Source organism: Perissodus microlepis, chromosome 9 (genome assembly GCF_051167445.1).
Source record: "Perissodus microlepis isolate ML-2025 ecotype Zambia chromosome 9, ASM5116744v1, whole genome shotgun sequence".
Lineage (NCBI taxonomy): Eukaryota > Metazoa > Chordata > Actinopteri > Cichliformes > Cichlidae > Perissodus > Perissodus microlepis.
In genome coordinates, this window is record NC_140469.1 from 24,969,559 (window position 1) to 24,990,161 (window position 20,603).

Here is a 20,603-nt window from a genome sequence, read left to right on the forward strand (position 1 = left end):
CAGGATAAATTATATTTTTGTTATTTCAGAAATATTACGTATGAATACTTAGGTATAAATACAATTCAAAGTCTAAAATTTAAACTGGGATAAGGAAAAGAGCAAGCATGGCACCATTCTTGCAATGTGGGAACAGTAATGTTAAACTCCTCTAAAAGGTGATGTTGGAGTAGAATTGAAGTTTCAATAGCTTGTTAGACTGTTTTCTAACTTTAACAATTACCAGGAGTAACTCAAGGGGTGTTAAAATTCCATGTGTTGTCTAACTCTAGTGGACAGCCTCCCATGCTTCCCTCGTGTTCCTCAGGCCTGTGAATCAGTATGGATACCCTATCCATCCCCCATCTTGCCCTCTCACTCTCATAAAGCATTGACATGGCCCAATTAACATCTCTTTCGCATGCCAGAAATGCACGTGAAGGGTGAACAGGTCTGACAGACTCAGAGCACACTAATGTTTTATCAGCACCACACACCAGGGTTTCTCCGCTCTGTGACACAGACAACTTACCGACTTGACTCTGTCAGCTCACTACATGACTTCTGAATTAGTCTGCATTCCACCCATCAAGCCATCCCTCCATTTTCTGCCTGTTATTCAAGTCTAGGTCTTGGGGGGTGCAGTCAGAGCAGACCCACTGAGACCTCAGTCTCCCCTGCCATCTCCTCTAGCTCTCCCTTAGAGACACAAAAGGCTCCCCAAGCCAGTTAAGACACATCTTTTTTCTGTTTCTTGGGTCTGATCTGAGGTCTCATGCCAGTTGGGCATCTCAAACACACCTCACCTTGGAGGGTATGCTTGTGTTGTGTTTTTTTTTTTGTTTTGTTTTGTTTTTTGGTGATTAGGAACATTAGCTGTACTTTGGGCCCCTCTATAATGATTTAGCTCGTCTTCCTTGATTAAAGGACGAGTCCATACAGCCTTCAAAAACATATCATCATAGGTATAAGGAGCACACCACTTCAAGGACTTCAAATGTAAACTTGACATATTTTAAACTTTTTGTACCAACTCATTTAATTTTATTACCTAAAACTAAAAAAAAGGTTTTTCTTTTTTTTTTTTCTTCCTCTGTGAGAGTAAAACTGATGTGACGCAACAGCTAAACATTGGCAAATGCCATCTTATTTGATTAAAGGCTGAAGGCAGTCAACATAGTACTACTAATAATAATACTCATCTTTACACGACATTATTGATGCATTTCTAATTTTATGGTTGTAAATGAAACAACAAGGTTAGAACTATGATTAAGGTCAAGCTTAGGGTTTTATACATTGTTAAAAAAATACACAAAAAAGAACAAAAGTGCATACTGTAATACAAAAACATTGATTTTATGATATCAGTCTGTCAACAGGGGCTGATATCTATAATCTTTTCGTTTTGGTCACTCACAGCTCGTGGCGATGGGGTCATGGGTAGAAATGTAGATAAATCATCAGTTTTTGCCTCTTGGCATCGCTCTCCTTTCAACAGAACAAAAGTACATTATCTACATTACTACAAACTGCACAGATCCATCTGTCAATCTTTCAGCCTCCTCTTCCCCTGTATGCTCATGAACAGGACCCTGAGGTATTTACCCTGAGTTGTTACTTCCACCTGAGTTTGTGGATGTAATGCCCCTCAAGTTTGGATGTATAGTATGATAAACATTTTACCAACCAATTCTGATGAGGTTTCCACAAACAGCAGATGGATACACTGAAGTTCCAGATGCATCTCTCAGGTCTCATTTCAAGTCTTTGCTGGATTTCTTTTCCCTGTTTCTTAAGGAGATGACTTTCAAATTCTGTTCACCGATTCTCCATTTATCCACTCCTCAAATCTTTTAAGAACAGACTGTGACACACACCATGCTGAGAGATGCTAAATTTTCAACTGATAGCTCTTTAGGGATTCCACTTGCTGGTGCAGAAAATTTTATTCCTGTGAAACTGTTATCTTTGTTACTAGCAGCCTGTCACAAAACCATATAATTTGTTTCCATTTTCAACAAATTTTCCTAAAGTTGCAACTTAAAATGTGTTCTTTGCAAAACTGTCTGCTATGTGTAGACACAACACTGGTTTATTTCTTGAGTCATAAGCCGATGTTAAGTGGCTCAACAAACTAAAAAGTCTTTCGACCTTCAGAAAGCCTGAAGATCTATTGCAGAAGACAACTTTAAAAATTACTAGAAAGTCTGAGTGCCTTGTAGAAAAATATGAACAAATGTGGATTGACTCTAGACTTTCACACACTACTGTAGATGGATTGTATTCCTTAAAGTCCTATTAACGCTAACACAATATGTCTTGAGATGTCTCCTGTTAATGAAAAGAATGTGTTTCTTTCACCAGAGGTTTAATCCCATTTTGGACATAATGAAATGAATAAATGTGCATAAACAGTGTTGAACTGTTCTTGAGCATAATGCTAAATATCAGCCACATTACTCTAGATTTACATTCTGACGTTCTAGAGTTCTTACTGGAATTTTTGTACTTGGGACTACGTATAATAAAAGATGTAACCAGGTGAATATGGTGAGTGTGACCAAAAAGGCGTATCCACAACACACTCAAGCAAAGAAGAAAATAAAATACTGTGAGGCAGCCTTCAGGATCCCAGTCACAAATGCACAGTGATTACATAATGACAGTTCATCCGTAAGAGCTATGTAATAAAAAGAGAAAAAAAAGGGAAAGTCTCTGAACAAACCCTAACAAATGTGAAATGGAAATCCAGCCCCTCTAATAGTACATTAAGTATTCATGCAGCACATTGGCAATCAAATGGCTCTGTTTTCATGGCTGGCAAAGTCATTCTTCCAATAAAACACTGGACAAATATTCAGACAAAATGCTCTCATATACTTTCCTTTTTTCTCTCTTTTACAGGACACCTACATTTTCATTAATTTATATTTCACATCATACACTTTTGTCTTCATTTAAATAAAGCATTGTGCAAAAACTGATTTTTAGATGCATTGTTTTTATGTAATTCTCCTTAATGGCACTATACTCATTCTGACAGAACACAAAGCCTGTCTCCTGTACAAGAGACCAGTGTTTCAACTAAATCCTTAAAAGGCATGTTTCAGTGCTTAGAGAGCTGTGAGCTGGGGCTTTTGTCTGCTGAAAGTTAGCAGATGCTGGAGACGGGGCTCCTGTTAAGATTGGACGAGTCATTTTAAGGATCCTAAAGTTTAAAAAAAAATTCACAATAAAAGCCAAAAGAATTCCTCCAAAATCGTTCAACGAAAAACTCTGGTTATGGATTCATTCTTTAGCCAAATAGGAACAGGTTTATCATTCACTTTGTGTTACTGAGAAACCACAAAGCAATGGCCTACAGGCTTGCCAATGATCACACTCCCATTTATAGTGGTGAGTGCTCTATAAGGAAATGCTTTACTGCTCTTTCGTCACTGACAGTGAGAGTAGGAGATGAATCATTCTAATGTTGCTCTCCCCCATACAGAAGACACCCATAGTGCAATAATGTCAGGGTGATGCAGACTGCTCGGAGTTCCACTGTAAGCAGTGAAACCCTAAATCAAAATATAGGAAACGCTAGATGCCAACTTACCTGAAATGGTGAGTTAAAAGTAGAAGAAATGATTCAGGCTCTTACTGGTGGGTATTAATGAGCCCGCTTTGTGTTATTTGGTTTTGCTGAATCACTGATTTTTCTTTGCCTTTCTTCTAAGAAAAGAAGACCAAGGCTCCTCCAGGATTATTTGATCTGAGCCATGGCCACGTATCAGTTAAGCAGTGTGGGCCAAGACATGGACTTTTCCAAGACCTGATCAACTAACTGTCCATAATTGCAACTTCAATAGCGTGAACAGGAGAGCACAGAAACTTTAGCAAAAGGTGCCTGTTAAGGAATGCTAATGACTATCTTATAACTATCTCACAATGGATGCTAGTAAGCACCGATCCTGATTAACTAAACTGGTTAACAAGTGTACAATAGGCACCTACCTTAGGACAATGGATTATATACCAAAATATCAGGAATATGTGATAAAATATGAGCTCCAGACAGTATGATATCAGTGAATCCAACAGACTTCACCCCATTTAAATGATTTTCTACAAATCTTAAAACTGTTTTACTGAAAAAGCAGTGATGAAACCAGAATGGGTTACAATTCAGCTTGAAAGATTTATTTTTTTACTTTGCTCTGCACCTCATTTGCAACAATCATTTTCAATTATATCCTGGTAAAGGTGTCCCCTGGATTCTCTCAGTTCCTTAATTTTTTATTAAGGCTGCTTTTTCTCCCTCCATCAGCTGTTCAAATTAGCTATTTCTTTCTTTTTTTCTTTTTTTTTTCTTACTTGTTTCAAATTAATGAATGCTGCCCCTGCTGGGAATTTAAAATACAGTGTTTAGTGCATGATTAACTCTCAATTTGAGAACTCATTTTTGCGTGTATGAATACATTCCCATCAAGGTGTCATGTTGCAGAAGTTTAACAACAAAATCCCATACATCATTTAACACTGCAAGCCACACAATACAGTCACACTGCTGCATTACAAGCAGGGGATTATTTCACCATCCTGGATTTAGAAGAAGATTGCAGTGCTGACAAGACTCGTCAACACTTGCTTTTCCGAATCTATTATTCTTCCTTGAATTATGTTCTTATGTTTTATGTGCTATTGAGCACACATAGGGCGAGTATGACCACCTTTGCTCTCTGGGAAGAGATTGTTTGGAGGCATGATTCATCTTTTAAATGACCTTTTTGAATGTGCTGTTGGAGCAATAACAATCCACTGTTCTTATTGCTGTCTAGTCTCCTAGAGATATGACAGAACCTTGGTGTTCAGTTAGACAAACTTATCAAAGAAACGATCAAAACATTGCCTTTCAGAGTTCTTTGGCACAGTTGTTTGTGGCTAGCAGGGGGTAGCTGAGTGTAGCTTTCCTATAATTTGAATGCCTGCTCTGAAATTGCACCTAGTTTGACAAACTGTTATTTTGTAGCTGCCATGCTGAGTGTTTAAGATGCCTGCTCTGTTACAAACACACTTTAATGAGTGACTGATAATTGCTAAATTTTTCACACTTCAGTTGACACTTGACTTGATGGTAATGTTTGCATAACTCGCATCAAACAAGGATTTCAGTGATTAACATGTTCACTTTGGCCTTGATGCATTTATCACACTATGAACCATATGCATTATACACAGCGTGATATTCAAACACTTACAGATGATTTTAAATGCAGCTTGCTTAAAATCAAATTTGACTGAATGGTGCAATTAGCTCTGGACACTTTGGAGAAAAGAAAAATCTTCCATATCAACCAAGAGTGTCTAATGAAGTCAAGTCAGGCTACTTTAGTACATCTGCATTTCACCTTGGATTATTACCAGGCAGGTAATGATCTCTAATGTGCCACTCCATCTTATTGGATAGATGCATCCCACATGATCATCTGGTCTGTTAAATGCTGGAATTACATGATTTGCTCGTGTGTGTGTGTGTGTACGTTTTTAGAAAATGAATTTAACTCCAATCATTCACTCATTATTTCAAAGAAGTTCATTATAATTTGTAAAACTTACTATCTTTTTGCTAGTGCAGCTGGTGGGTTATGTTTTGCATATGTTGCCATGCTATTCCAGACTCTTCCACTTGCCAGATTAAATTGGGCAGATGACCAGTACATTTCAGATTCAAGCACCAACACTTAAGGCCTCTTTAGAACCCAGTCAGCTGCCTCAGTTTTTCTTCAACAACATGCATAGAAATTATGATAAAGTTAACACTTGCTGTGTTATGTTCCTGCTATCGTTTTAACTGGACTTTGAAGGCTGTGATAATTAATTCAGAGCTTAGGTCGGTAATCGTGTGGTGCTCCTGTAACATCTTCTGACAAATATTAGAAAAATAGGTGATAATGGCTTATCCAGGCAAACACAGAAAGATAAGACTGGCAATTTGTAGCACGGTTCTGCAGAGGGCCTTTCCTTCATGAAATGAATGCAAGTATGTGATGCCTTTTACATACAGAAGGTCACTGTTGTCACCAAACTACTGGTCTTCAGTCTGGCTCTGAAACGAATCAATGATGTTTGATTGATTAATTATTGGAGCCACCTATAATGCAGAAGTACGAAGTAAGTGTTGGTAAAAGCTTTCCAAATGTGGGCCTTTAGTGATTTTTGCACCATGGAATACTCTTATGGGCATTTTAAGTCATCTTTCACATCCTATCAACTAAACCCTTGGCCAAGTATCTGGCAAATGTTTGACAAATTAACTGATACTAAAATACAGATTTGTTTTTCCTCTAATTATATCTAAATTGGCAATTGGAATAGTATCCACTGTGAGTATTCCCAGGGCCCCAAATAAAGAAAAGGAACATTCGTACACAGAGCCTTTTTCATAAGAAACAGGATTTGCATTTTTGTCTACATCAATGTCAGAACTCCAACAGTAGCAACCAGATGGTTTCTAATAAAGCCATTCAGTATTCAGCTATGAAGCAAATATCATCCTTTTCCCAGACACTGCAGCCCAAAACATGCCACTGAATTGCATGACACTTGGCATCTTTTTTCTCAAACATTTGCAAACACATCAAAGAGGTGAGGATCCCTGAAAGATGCAGTGCAAGACTGGCAGCTATACAATCCACCCTGTGCTTACCAGGAGCCAATCAACGCAACATTAACAGGGACAGCTAAACAACTGACACTTGCCTTAGGCATTTTTACACACACACACACACACACACACACACACACACACACACACACACACACACACGACTGTCAAAGCATCTCCCAGAATTCAGATAACTGAGGCATTCACTCTAAATGCGCCTTTATTTCTGTCTCCCTACAGAGAGACGGGGTCTGGTGCGGAGAGAGAAAGCTCTACTTAGAGAAGCTGCAGTCAATGAGTGGACTCTTGTTTCCTGCAGTGCGCGTAAAATTCAGTCTGGCTACACTGGTGCGGCACACACATCAGAGGTATCGGTTAGCCTCCAACTCCCACTCTGTTAGAGCAGCCTGTCCATCATTCATAACTCCACCGAGCCGATGTGTGAAACAACACCCCGGGAGAAAAGACCGAAACGCCTCAGAGCCAAATATACTTCTGATAACCCCAAAAAATGACGTGTGCGCACTCTTTTACTTTTTCCCCCCACCTTCTTATGTCCGTTTCTTTCCGCCTAGTGCTCAATTTCACGCGGGGTGAAAATGCAAACGCGCGCACGGTCAAACTCGGCTTAGAAGCGCGTACTCACACGCGCAAGACCCCCAGGCAATTTATTTACCAGGTCTATGAAGCACAGCAGCGTATACGCGGAGGCACAAGGACGCCACCGAGAGTTAAACGCACACATACAAATGGCAACTTAAAATAGGTTAGACAGCGAAAAAAGCCAGACAAACTTATTTTTCTCTTACCTGTCCACGCGCACCCCCCTGAACCCACATGACAGCTGATTAAGGGCGAAAAGAATGCTCGCGTTTGAGTTTTTTCCCCATCCTCTGCTTTTCTGCGTCTCTTTCAATTCCCTTCCTCTACCACTGTCATCCTCTCCAGGGCAAAGCTTCACAGCGCGGCTTGCAGAGAGCCGACACTCTCCCTTCCTTCCCGTGTGCGTGTGCGCGTATGTGCGAGCGACCGGACGAGAGCCGAGTCGGTGCGTGTGTGCGCATCTCTCCGCCAATGAATCCTCCAATCGTGCCCGGTTACTGCGGCGGCTCAAGTCGAGGAAGGCGCGGGATTGGTCGGTTTTCAGATCAATCCACGGCTCTGAAACTCGCCTCGCAGCGCCCCCCCCCCCCCCTCTCCCCCCTCCGCTCCCCCACCTCTCTCCATTATCTCCCTCTCTTCCTCTTCTCCTGTCTTTCTCTGTTAACACGTGATTATGTAAGATAGTGATCAGGAAGCGATACGTTATCCCATTCTCATTTTCTTACACACTCACACACACACAGAGCACCAGACAGCCTACCTTCTTAGAGCGTCCCAGCAGAATACAGAACACAACGAACACTACTTCATGGGAAGAGGTGTACTTTGAAACTGAAAAAAATGGCAAATTGAAAGTTTAAAGGCTTTAAAAAGTTACTGAGGGTGTTTTACCGTTTTCTAAATATCATTTTTATTATGTTCATGTGTAAATCATCTAAAAAAAAAGTTACTTACATTGAACATTTCATTAATTACACCTTGCTACCACTAGATTGGACCCTTCTTTTGCCTTCAGAAGTGCCTTAATTATTTGTGGCATATATTCAGCAAGGTGCTGGAAACACAGATTTTGGCCCATACTGACATGATAGCATCACAATATCTCTCACAGCATTGCAACCCCACCACCAGCAGTAGCCTGAATCATTGATACAAGGCAGGATGGAGCCATACTTTCATGTTGTTTACACTGAATTCTGACTGTAGCGTTTGAATGTTACAGCAGAAATTGAAACTTATCAGACATGATGGTGTTTAACAAATTTTCTGTCGTCCAGTCGTAATGAGCCTGGTTGAATTGTGCAGTTTTCTCTTCTTAGCTCACCGGAGTAGCACTTAGTGTGGTCTTCTGCTGCCATAGCCCATCTGTTTCAAGTTGAATGTGTTATGCTGAAGAGCATCTCTGAATGCAGAAGCTGGTTGGATAAAGCATTTATTTGAGCTACTGTTACCTTCCTGTTAGCTCAAAACAGTCTGTGTCTTTCTCCTCAGACCTCTGGTATCAGCAAGGCATTTTCTCCTAGAGGACTGTCACTCACTGGATACTTTGTCTTTTTTGGACCATTCTTTGTAAACCCTAGAGATGGCTGTGTGGGGAAAATCCCAGTAGACCTGCAGATTCTAAAATCCTCAGACCAGCCCATCTGGCATCAACCACCATGCCACATTCAAATTCACTTAAATCACCTTTTTTTCCCCCATCCTGGTGTTTGGATTGAATTACAGCAGGTCATCATGATTCCATACCATATGATTAGATATTTCCATTAACGAGCACCTGAACAGGTATACCTAATAAAGTGGTTGGTGAGTGTATATGTGTTCTAGTCTGTTTTTCACTTGAAGCTAGAGTTTCATTTTAAAAGCACAAGAGACTCTAAATCAAATTGGTGTTTAGAACAGTGGGAGCAACAGACTAAATATTAAGTTCTCATTTTAAGTGTTTAAAACTCATTCAGTTCCAAATTGTCTTTCTGTTTTCTTTTACCTGCCCCACACTGAGTTTTCCAATTGTTAAAATAAAAATATATATTTTTTAAATCAAAAGTTTGTGATTTAAGATTTATGAATTCATAGCACATTGCTGTTAGCAATTCTGACTCAAAGCATTGAAATGAATAGTAAACAAAAGCATTAAACCACATGAATGGACAGTAGAAGAAAGTAAATGCTGATGCCCTCGAGGGGGAAAATTATAAACAGCAAGCTACAGTTCAGTCATAAATTACAGCATAACTGAAATTCTTATAGTTGAATCAGACCTCAGTGTAACTCAGTTGCTCAAGCCCAGACATAATTCATCATCAACATAAAGAAATGAAAAAGCAGAAAAGTAGGCATAAAATGTTATATATTGTACTGGCCGGCAAAAAGACTCACATGAATGTGTGTGTTTACGTTCAAACTGCTAATTTAGTGGTGATGTATTGGTTGTTTGTCATGTTGAGTTTTGAATGTGATTGTTGTGAAAATGGGATTTCCAGTGTTTTGTATGGCTGACAAAATTATGAAGGTTCAGCCAGCAAATAGCTACCATTGTCAAGATTTCTGTAGCAAATGAGCATGTCTGGCCAGTGCTCATCTTCAGGGTGGTTGTTAAAATTTTCAGAAGCAGTATTTCATCAGCTGTGTTATAACTGTGAGTTGCAAATAGTAGCACAATCATGAGAGAAGCTGATTTAAGTTGATATCTTGCCAGAATTCATCAAACAAGGTACACAGGTGATGGCATGCAAGTTGAGTCCCAGTTTAGCATGAGGGATGATGTTTTTACGCATATAGATGTGTAGTACTTTATTATATCAATAAAATGTGAGATTGCACCAGTAACACTAAATTAATGCTTGATTTATAGTGCTGCATTAAATCTACACTGTTGCTCTGGCGTGTCCTATGCCACAACTGTAACAAGTATGCTTGGAAGTAATATGAGATGTGTACACACAGTATATTGATTGACATATGGATAATGTCTTTGTGAAAGAAAACTGAATACACTGTAATTGTATTTATGTTTCACATTATGCTAATTCAGTACCTTGTATTTTATCAATGTAGACATGTGCCAATTTTTTTTGTTTTGTTTTTGTTTTTTTTGTTTTCATGGTCCTGACTATACACGCATTGGCTCACTTGGCTCTGAAGTTGTTTCTTTTCTTTAGCTTATGATATTTTAGCTCAAAATCCAGCATAAACAGCTCAGTTTCACTCGTGCAAAGCTGACACACCAGCACCAAAATATAAATGCAAACAGCGATGTCGCCCACAATGACAAAGTCTCTACAGGGATTCAACTCAGTGCTAAATTTAAACTTTAGCACTTTAAAGGATAATAACTACCAAACAACTGGTAGTAATACACTGTAAAGCTTCCATGCAACACAGGACTATAATATATTTTTTTATATTGCAAAACTGTTTCTGTAGGCTACAGTAGACACGGAAAAAACAGGACAAAATTACTCCAACATGGAACATAGCAGTGTACTTTGTTGTCTAAATACTTTCATCAAGGGACAGGATGCTTAAAGTAGTAGCTTAAAGCCCTAATATTATTGTTGTTTTTATTATTATTATTAATATTATTATTATTAATATTATTATTATTAGTATTATTATTATTATTATGAACATGCCTGACCAAATAATTGGTCTGCGATTTGGAGGGATAAAAGGTACACTTCTGAGGTTGATCTTTGCCCAGAGCAGTGCTAGCAGGAGGGTCTGTTTCTGATTTTTTTTTCCTTATAAAATAATTTTCTGATGGGGAAAAAAACCCATTTATATGTGATATAATATTTCAAAAGCTTTCAACCCAATCAAACATACTTAGCTTTAAAACGGAGCACTCGTTAAAAACATGTAGCATCCGTTAGATTCTCTGGTTGAGATTTCTGAACCACTAGGAGTTGAGCACTTTCATCCTCCAGAATCTCAATAGTGCCATAAGCGAAGCATGGCTAGCAATTACTTCGGTGAGTTCAGAAGGCTTGAGGGAGTGAGGTCAACATCTAAGCCGTGGTATTCAAGTAAAACAGGGTGAAGATTTATAAAGTTTAAATTGCTTCTCTGGCATTTTCTAAGACGAAAATGTATAGATTTCAAAATTTGAAATTTCTTCTACTAGCTTATTGTTATCTTTTATGTCTCAAAGAAATGAAAACATATCCCTCCTGGGTTTACTATATACATTAGTTTCTGCTCCAGCATACTGTTGTCTGCAGTGTCTTTAAGCACTCAAAAGTTTTACACATTAACCTCATTGTTACAATTATAAAGACTCCAGGCATAAGGAGTGTGGTTTTCCACATGCGTTGACCTTACCCATTATAAATTTGCTGTCTCATGTTTCCCATTTGGACATGGTCTAAATAGTGAAGACACTGTGCAAAAGTCTTGGGCCATCCCTCATGTGTGCATCTTTTGCTAGGAAAATGCTAGGATACAGTAGTTTAATGAAATGTGCAACCATACATGGAACTACAGTACAATCAGCTTCTTGTTCTGTTATACATCTTTCAACCTCCTCCAAATATATTAACAACATTTGGTCTCTTCACTTCATAAGACCAGTTACCACTGGTTTTCAGTCCAGTTCTTGACTAATAACTCATTGTTTTCTCACTTTTTCCCTTCTCTAAGAATGGCTTCTTGACAACCATCCTTCCACTGAGACCATTTCTAACAAGGTTTCAGTGAACAGGTTCAATTGAAGGGCCAAAGGATGCATTTCTAAGACCCCGTGTCAGGTCTTTGTTGGATTTTTTAGATATTTCTTAAGGATATGACTTTTTTCAGGACACACTACACGCTTTCTGTTCCTGCTTAAAAACTGTTTCTAAATCACCTTTTTAGTGCCTATCAAGTTGTGTTATCATTGGCGTTTTTCATTGATTCAGCTAAAGAAATGGGAACAAATTATGTGATTTTTGTGACATGCTGCTAGCAATAAAGTGTCCTAAAAGCAGTTTAAAACAGGTACTTTGCCAAGTTGTTTTTATGTAGACACAACACTGGTTGATATCTTAAATTATGTAGGTGTGTTTTTAATACTTAACACTGACCTATGAGTCATTTATGTAGCTTATCAAACAAAAACAACATTTATTATAAATTAAGATCCATGAACTGACTCCAGCTGTCCCATGTATTCATACCAACTGAATTTTTAAACTAACTGAATTTTAATTTTTCCATACAGAATAGATTCCTTTGTGAAAAAACAGAATGATGTATTGGTCAGTTCTGGCCTTGCTGTGCATATGTAATGTACTGAGCCACTGAATAAAGGTTTATGTTTTATTTTGAATCTGTCCTTGTATTGCTTTACAATGCTCTATGAAATTTGAAGCTGCATCTTCAGCCACAAAAACTTTCCTACTCAAGTGTCAGCACATCTCATGTCACTGTCAGGCTGTCACAGTGTCTGTCCCTTGGGGCTTTTAGATGTTGTTTGTCTGGCCACAACTTGACCCAAGAATAAATGCACAGATTCACAGCATGAACAAACAGCGTCACAGAATATCCAAAACTTATTTTAATATATTCAACAGCTGGTCAAATATTAATTCTCTAATCCCCAGCACACAAAAGTAAACCACTAAACAATCTTTTAGCCTGTTAGTGAAAATGGATTAAATTAGCTAAATGTCTTAGATGTTATTATCTGAGTAAATCCATAGAAGTCCAGTATAATAACAATAATAATAATAGGTGGTCAGAATCTGCCTATTTAGTGTCTCTAACGTCTGTGTGGATCTGTGTGTAAGTTATCCAGTTGGTGACAGTCACCAAAATAATCACTAATTTGTGGACTTGAGTGAAATGGCAGTATTAATTGATTTAAAGTTAACCATGTAAAATTATACTCTGCCATGTCCTTAATTATTCTTTTATTCTTCTAGCTTGCTGTGCATCCTGTTGGCATCCTCTACTGCAGGTGTTTCTTTCAAGCTTTCTCACTTTGTAGTGTTTGGCTAGCTATCCCGAGTTCTGTCTCTTGACTTTCCATTTAATTTTGAGAGTCACTTTTCTTGTGCATCTTGCTTTAGTTATTTAATATGTCTTTGTTGCCAGCTGTGTAGCTCCCTAGTATTTTTATACATTGCCATACACAAGTTTTTGTTCTTTTGTTTATTTTATTTTTTGATTTATGTATATGCCATTCATTATTGTCCTTTTTAATGATGACTTGATGGTGCAGTGATGATATCATTAATAATAATGATATACTACAACTTTGTCCTGATTTAGCGTTTCACTTCAGAAGAAAAATAGGATCTAAATGCAAACAAAAAAACTAACAGAGGCAGAATACAAGGAATAAAAGTGTTCTTTCATGAACCTGTTGGAGGTAACATTGGTACAATGGGGCAACAAATGAAACATAGTGAATACCCAGCAATTAACAGATGAGTCCAACAAAGAATAATCTAAAATGTAAACAAGAGTGAATCCAATAGGTGACCAAGAACATGGGAAATAAAGCTGAGACAGGTTCACAGCAGTGACACAATTGACAAGAAACACTTGGCACTGTATGGGGAGCTGACAGGAAATGAGCCACAAGTGGAAACGATTAGGGCGAAAGGAAGAAAACAAAGGTAGCAAACCAACCAAAGAGACACCAAATAAACTGAATACTAAAATAAAGCATGAGGTGACTTCAGACTAAAACAAAGACAAAACAATGAACACTGACAGGGTGAACTGGAGACAAAGGCAAAAAAGAGCCATTAGACGAACAAGGAAAAACCAAACAGATGAAAAACTCTAAGGGCATTGCAGTTATTCAGTGTAGGAAACACCAAGAAGTCCAGTTGTTTAATGATTACTAGGGTAAACGGCAAACAATATGTCTTGAAATTATACAGATATTCTATAGAACTGTTCTGCTAAAACAACACACAAAATAAGTCTACTTTTTATCCCGAGTCCATGAGTGCATTCCGCCTCGTAGCTTAACGACAGTCCTTTTTTAGTTTCAAAATACAATCATCTCCTATAACCAGCACTTCTCAGCTTGGCTGCACTGTGTTTCATGGGTTCAGAGGCCAATTACACTGTTTGGAAACTCTTTTTCAGCACGGTGCTCTGCATTATTTGACTTTCACTCTTTCCTTTCCATCAGTCAACCACTCTTTACCGCTCTCTTCTGCACACACACATTCACATCACTCAGCTACCCTTGGGCCAGCTGTTGAGTCCGCCTATGAATCCAGCTATGCTATTGCTCTCTCTGGATCCAAAGGGAAACTTAATGAATAATGAACACAGCGGTGAAATGGGAGAGTGGGGGTGGAGGATGAGTACAGGAGTGGGGGAGAGAGAGGCCCTTCAAGACCAGGATACGTTGGAGAGATTGAGGGAGGGCAACTTGTTAGTGTTCTGCCATCAATTAGGCCACAGAGGAGACATGAAGAGAATGGAGGCTGATGCATCACGGGGTTCTGTAAACCAGAGTGTGCTTGCTGAGGAGACAGATTAGGCGTCAGAGACGAGGAGGAGAACAGCAAGATGAGAGTCAGAAGGAAGTGGACATGGAGAGACAGGGGTCTCGAAGGCATCGGTTCCTCAGCACACTGCCTCCAGCTTCATCTATCATCCAAGCCTAGTTCTTCCTGCCAAGACAACTGTGTTTCTGGTCTGGATCCAGAGTTGGCATACAGCTTCAAAAACATTCTAAAATGGATGTGCTCAGTATATTAAACAAAGTAATGACTCTCCTTGAAACGGCAGGCAGGTGTTTTTAGTCTTAGCACTTAAACAAAAAAACCCCCAAAAAAAACCCCTCTCACACTTCATGAGGATTTGACTTTTCCATTACTGCCAGATGTTCAGGCTGTATTTTACACTTTCACAGGCATTTGTGCAGTACAAGTAGCTGGTTTAAATCATAATCCTGGTGTTACTTTTGGTCCTTCATATGTCGTCCTAAATTATTGCTGTTTGTGTTTCTAAAAAAATTAGAGCATGCAGCTTTCTGGTTTTAGTTAGTTGCAAAATATCATCCCAATTATTTTAAGTTTAAGAATTGTATTTATATCCACTGGCAATGCTTTGCACCAATATCAGTACAGGTAGTCAGGGCTGTCTCCCACAGATTAAATATTCATACACAACTAATTTTAAAAGCCTTTATTGACTCTGCTGTGTAATATATGCATCACTTATAGACGTTATAGCTGATTTTTCTGGATTAGGTTTAGAAGAGAATCGTTTGTAATGTTATATCAGGCAGACCACATTGTTGACATCAGCTAGTCTGAGTGCCAAGCCACAATTCCTTGTGTCCAATTGGCAAATTCCAAATAGTGTGAGATATTTAAGTTGCTTTGGTCACTTTACAGTTGCTGCACATATGCAAGCCTCTTTGCAACCCACCTCCATCCAATCTCCTCCTTTTACTTAATTACTGTGTCACTTTTGTCACTGAAGTCTGCTCTGTTCTGTACAAAACCTCTGACTTTCAACTCATGTGTCTGGCAAACACAAAATCATGCTCCTGAGATTTTGTATTGTTAGTCTTGTGTTTTGGTTTGACTTTAAGTTTGGTTACTTTCCTTGTGCCTCTAGTTTTCCTGCCTCATGTCTTCCCCAGTCTTTGTCGTCATCTTTAGTGTTAAATGTCATGTCTCAGTGTCAGTTTGGGTTACTTCTTGTTTTACTTTGAATGTTTGGGTAAGGTGAAATACTCAGAAATATTGCCTCCTATCTCCTTTTCCTAATTGATTTTCCTAGAACTTGGTGGAAACCATCATGATATCGAGGAAAGTTGCAAAGGAGAATTGATAAACACTTAGGAAAAGAGAATGGTTAATGCACTTACACTTGACTCTGTAACAATGTGACAGCTGATGTCTGCTGTTTTGAAACTACAATATCAAGCAGATGCAGTTAAAATGCACAGCTTAGTTCACCCGTAATGTGCTCTTACTGTGAAAAACAATAAATGTTTCATGTATTTTCCTGCTGGAGACTATAATTCCTTATGAGTGTAACTCCTTTCCTGCTCCTTTTTTTATGATTTGTTTCAGAATGAGGTAGTATTCTGTCCATTAATACTGATCCAGATTGAACCTAAACCCAAAGTAAAAAATGAATTCATGATCATACAAAAAGCTGACAATGCAAAAATTGTCTCTCATTGCATTTTGATCATTGACTATACCTCAAATCTGGAATAAGGGAGTTTATATCCAGTTTATACTGAGTTTAGGAGGCTACTGACATGCAACCAGTACTTATAGTTAACATTTATATGGTCTGCAGCACTTTGTCAGTATTGTTGATCGTTTCCATGAATGGTCGAATGTTGCATCGCTATGAATAGTGTGACAGAATTACTACTTCTCTGCTCTTCAGTCATAAAGGAGGCCAGGATTCCAGTTCACTTGAAAGTATTGTAAAATCTTTGGTGGCATAAGTGAGATGAGGACATGTTATTCTGGCTGACTGATATAAAGCAATCCATACATTCTGGTTTCTCAGAAACTCCAGTCACTATTACTGTCCATAAAGTTATAATTGCTTGTGGTAACCAGCACTTAAATTATAGCTGATTAATTATTTTCTCCCTCTAAACTCCACTTTAAGCTATTAGGTGACAACTTCCTGATTCTATTTAAGACTGCATGTGTTTAAGGGATCACATGTTTATTATGACATATAAAATACACCAGGTTCAAGTTTAAAAAAAATGTATGAAGTTCACAATATGGTAAAATGTAAAGTTTCATCAAAGAGTAGCACATAGCCAGTAAACCTGTATGAAGGTGACAAGAAGTGAATGATTTCAACGATGGTTTAATAATGAAGGCCTAAATAACTTCCTTGAAATTATGAGTATGAAACTGTAAACACGAATGCTTCTTCCTTATGACAAGCTACACATTGCTTCAGAGGTTACTTGGGTATCGATCTGCAGGGCCATTTCTCTGCATGATGTCTATTTCCCTGACGGGTTTTTAATGGCGTGTCAGTAAATCATTTTGCCAGGGGGGCTAAACGGGGAAGAGCTTTTAACGATACTCTGAGATTACAGTGTGCTCCTTGGACAAGTTTGTAAGCGATTAACTTGTGAGGACGTTGTGTTGTACAAGATAGCCAGTTTATTTATTTATTTCTTTATTTTAATTGTGAACGGTTCTGTGGACACTTCATATATAAGAGATATTTGGTCAATTAATCACAGCTAAGCAGAACTGAGGGATTATGCACTTGAGTGAATCTCATTTCAAGCTGCTGGTTTGGGCGGGTGTGTGCACTGGAACTGCTGTGGACACAGACAAATGGCAGAGGCAGCCGGCTATACTGAAGCTGGGAGACACATATCAGCAGAGTAGGACTGGGAATTTGTTTTCCTTCCACAGCACATTTAATTTATATGTTGCTGACGAGCATCAAGGTTACACACTGCCCTAACATTTAAAATCCATGTAGCACTTTTCCCTCTGTGGAGCATACTTGGAGTACTGTTACACATGAGCACTTAACCAGCCAAAACAAATTGCTGCTCAGGAATCAAACAAATCGCTGTTTTTTCCGCCGACTATGGAAACATTGTTTCCTCATTAGAATGCATCAAACGTCTTGCTGAAGAGCACGCTGCCTCTAAAGGGCTGCAACACTACAGTATCTCATGCACAATGGTTTGTGAATATCTGAGTGTCTACAGTTAATGTTTTAGAAAATCTGCTGAGTAGCTAAAGGATTTAGAGAACTTTTAAAAGAATACATGATATTAGTTAAAATTATTACATTAAAATATGCTTTTGGAAAATGGTATAACTTATAGTTTTGAAGGGCCTTTGAAAGTAGCCTGATTTTATAAATTTGCCTAATTACAGAAACACAATGGATTTGAAATAATAACAGTGAAAATGTGATTAAAATGTAGACTTTTAGCTCTGCTTTTAGGCTTAGTTGCAAAGGTCATTGACCTCCAAAGGCTGTTGGAGAAATGACTGAGCAGAAGTTAAATTGCTAAATTATATGATCTTGTTTCCTTATTCTTTTATGAGACACTAAGAAGACTCCAAGCGTTGGATTTGCAATACAAGATGCACAAAATAGGAAGTCTAAGTGGCCGTCACTGGCTGTAACTTTAACAAAAGCCTACGACAGAGATAGAAGAAGCTTTACAAGTGACAAAATACGTCCTCCACCTCAGCAAGGTGGTCACTGATAATAACCCACTAATCGTGACTGGGTTTCCATGGTAAAGGTGCATCCCTTTAAAATGACTTCTGATTTATACACAAATAAACAAACAACTAAAGAACGACAAAAAGGAAAATAGTGGTGCAAATGAAGGTAGATCATATTTCACATCACTATGACTGTCAGAAGATGTTTTCATATCCCAAAGTTTTTGCAACATGAACACATTCCAAATGAGCACATATTTCTTTAAAAAACTCAAACCAAACGAAACAGTTTGAGCATTTGATGTGCTGTCTTTGTGCCATGATGGATTACACATAGGGTGTAAATGATTTTAAAACTGCACTTGATGTGTCACAGATTTTTCGGGAAGTTTAAGCATCTAGCCTAGACACTCACTGGAAACACTTAGTACCCTCAAGTCACATCTTTCTTGAATTATCAGCTGTAAAGGCAAACTGTAATAACTGTAACATCTGACAAACAGCAAACATTACATCTGAAAAGAAAAGCATCAACCCTATAACAGAACAAAGTCATCAACTTTCAAACCTATCGTTTGTACTTTTGAGTGACATCATGTAGCTGAGCTCCATTTTTGTAAATGATGACTAAACTCAAGAAATTATGTTTCTGAAAAGAGACACTGGCAAGGCTTATAAATCCTAGTGGGAGAGTTTATAAAATATTTAAATGGAAAAGAAAAAAGGAACTTTGATTAGTGATGTCGTGTCAGAATGCTTGTCTTTCTCTGTGTAACCAGGATAAATACTTTACATTAGTGGCTAATTGTATATGTCAACAAATATGTTCAAAACACTCAGTTGCAAAATATTCTATTAATGCAGCAACTAAACATTTTTCTATACCTATTGTTAGGATTTCTTTTAGGATGCAAGGTTGGAAAATGCACTGTAATTTGCAAGAAAGTAGGAAAATTCTCCATTTCCTTCAACTTAGTATTTCAGCTATTTTGGTTCCAACTTTGGCGCCTGAGAAAGAACTTTGATGGGTGAAAAAATGACAATAAACCAGTTAAAGCTGAGAACTTTGTCAGTTCAAAGGAAGACTATAACTAAAGGAAATTAGTCTAGTCTGCAGTCCTATAGGACTATATTACACACTTTTAAAATGTAAGATTCCTAAAATCCACTTGAGTTTGTGCATTATACAAGCAATATTTTAGCAAATACAAATTGCCATTGAGAGAGTATAACCAAAACAGAAAAGAAAAAGATAAACTGTTGGTTTGTAGTGACTCCGCTAATATCAGGGATGAGTCAAGTCCCAGCTGTCATATCTTAAAGCTTAACTGGGGGCTCCAAGGTAACCTGTTGAAAAATAGTAGATATTCCTGTAATCCTGCTTTTTGTCCTCTGTTCAGTTATTCAGCTGTGAGGGAGGTACAGCATGCCAGATCTATCAAACCCTCCAGTGAGAGAATCATCTGCTATTTGTTCCTGCCATCTTAAATGTTCCTGAAATAACATGTGCTTTAACTGTTTTATAAAATATCTATAAAGTCTGCATAGACAGAGTAGTAGTGGTGCAAGTACTTTTAATTAATGTTTGAACAGGAGAGACCAGGAACTGAATCTCACATAATGATATTTTCAATTTTTCAGTTTATAGCTTTTAAGTTACTGTAAGGTTAAGATCAAGATATGTACTAATATACATCACTTTTACAATAATAAATGGATTTTAAAATCTTACATTTAAATTGCTACAGCTATTCAAAACAAGTAGATGATACGTCTATATTGAAAGAATACTGGTCTATCTAACTCTAGGCCACCCTCTTACAAAACTGATCATCATCTCTTTTGGGAAGACGAATCAGATCTTGCTATTAAGCTGCAGATAGCCAAGCTTTATGCAAAAAAAATGGTTGTGCATCTTCTTCAGGTGTCCACCTTCTTTAGTGTCTTGACAATCCCATCTGTAAAAGTTACAATTGAGACTGGAAATCAAGTAGCATTTGTTAACTTTCACCTTGTGGTAATTAATTCCGCTGTTATTGAGTGAAATTTTATTCTGCTTTAAAGGTGTCTCATTGTTTTGAAGTGTGAAAACTTTTCTATTCCATTTTTAAATGGCAGTGCTAAAATGTAGTTGTGAATGAATTACTTAACATCACGTATGGCGCGGTTTACACCATCAGATACTGTATGTGTGATTGTGAAGCGTGTTTCTATGCCATGGTAGG

At 38.0% G+C, this 20,603-nt stretch overlaps 1 protein-coding gene across 2 annotated transcripts in view; it reads right to left on the minus strand.

Annotated features, from left to right (window-relative positions):
• The window catches only part of LOC146380587 (cadherin-18), a 186,547-nt gene that overhangs the window by 90,242 nt on the left and 75,702 nt on the right, over nt 1-20,603 (minus strand). The window contains exon 1 of one of the 2 annotated variants that reach the window (XM_084939782.1): nt 7,438-7,685. The exons of the other annotated variant lie outside the window; for it this stretch is intronic. The gene's annotated coding sequence lies outside the window, so the exon portion shown is untranslated. Of the gene's footprint in view, nt 1-7,437; nt 7,686-20,603 lie in introns of those variants that run through there. 2 annotated transcript variants of the gene reach the window in all.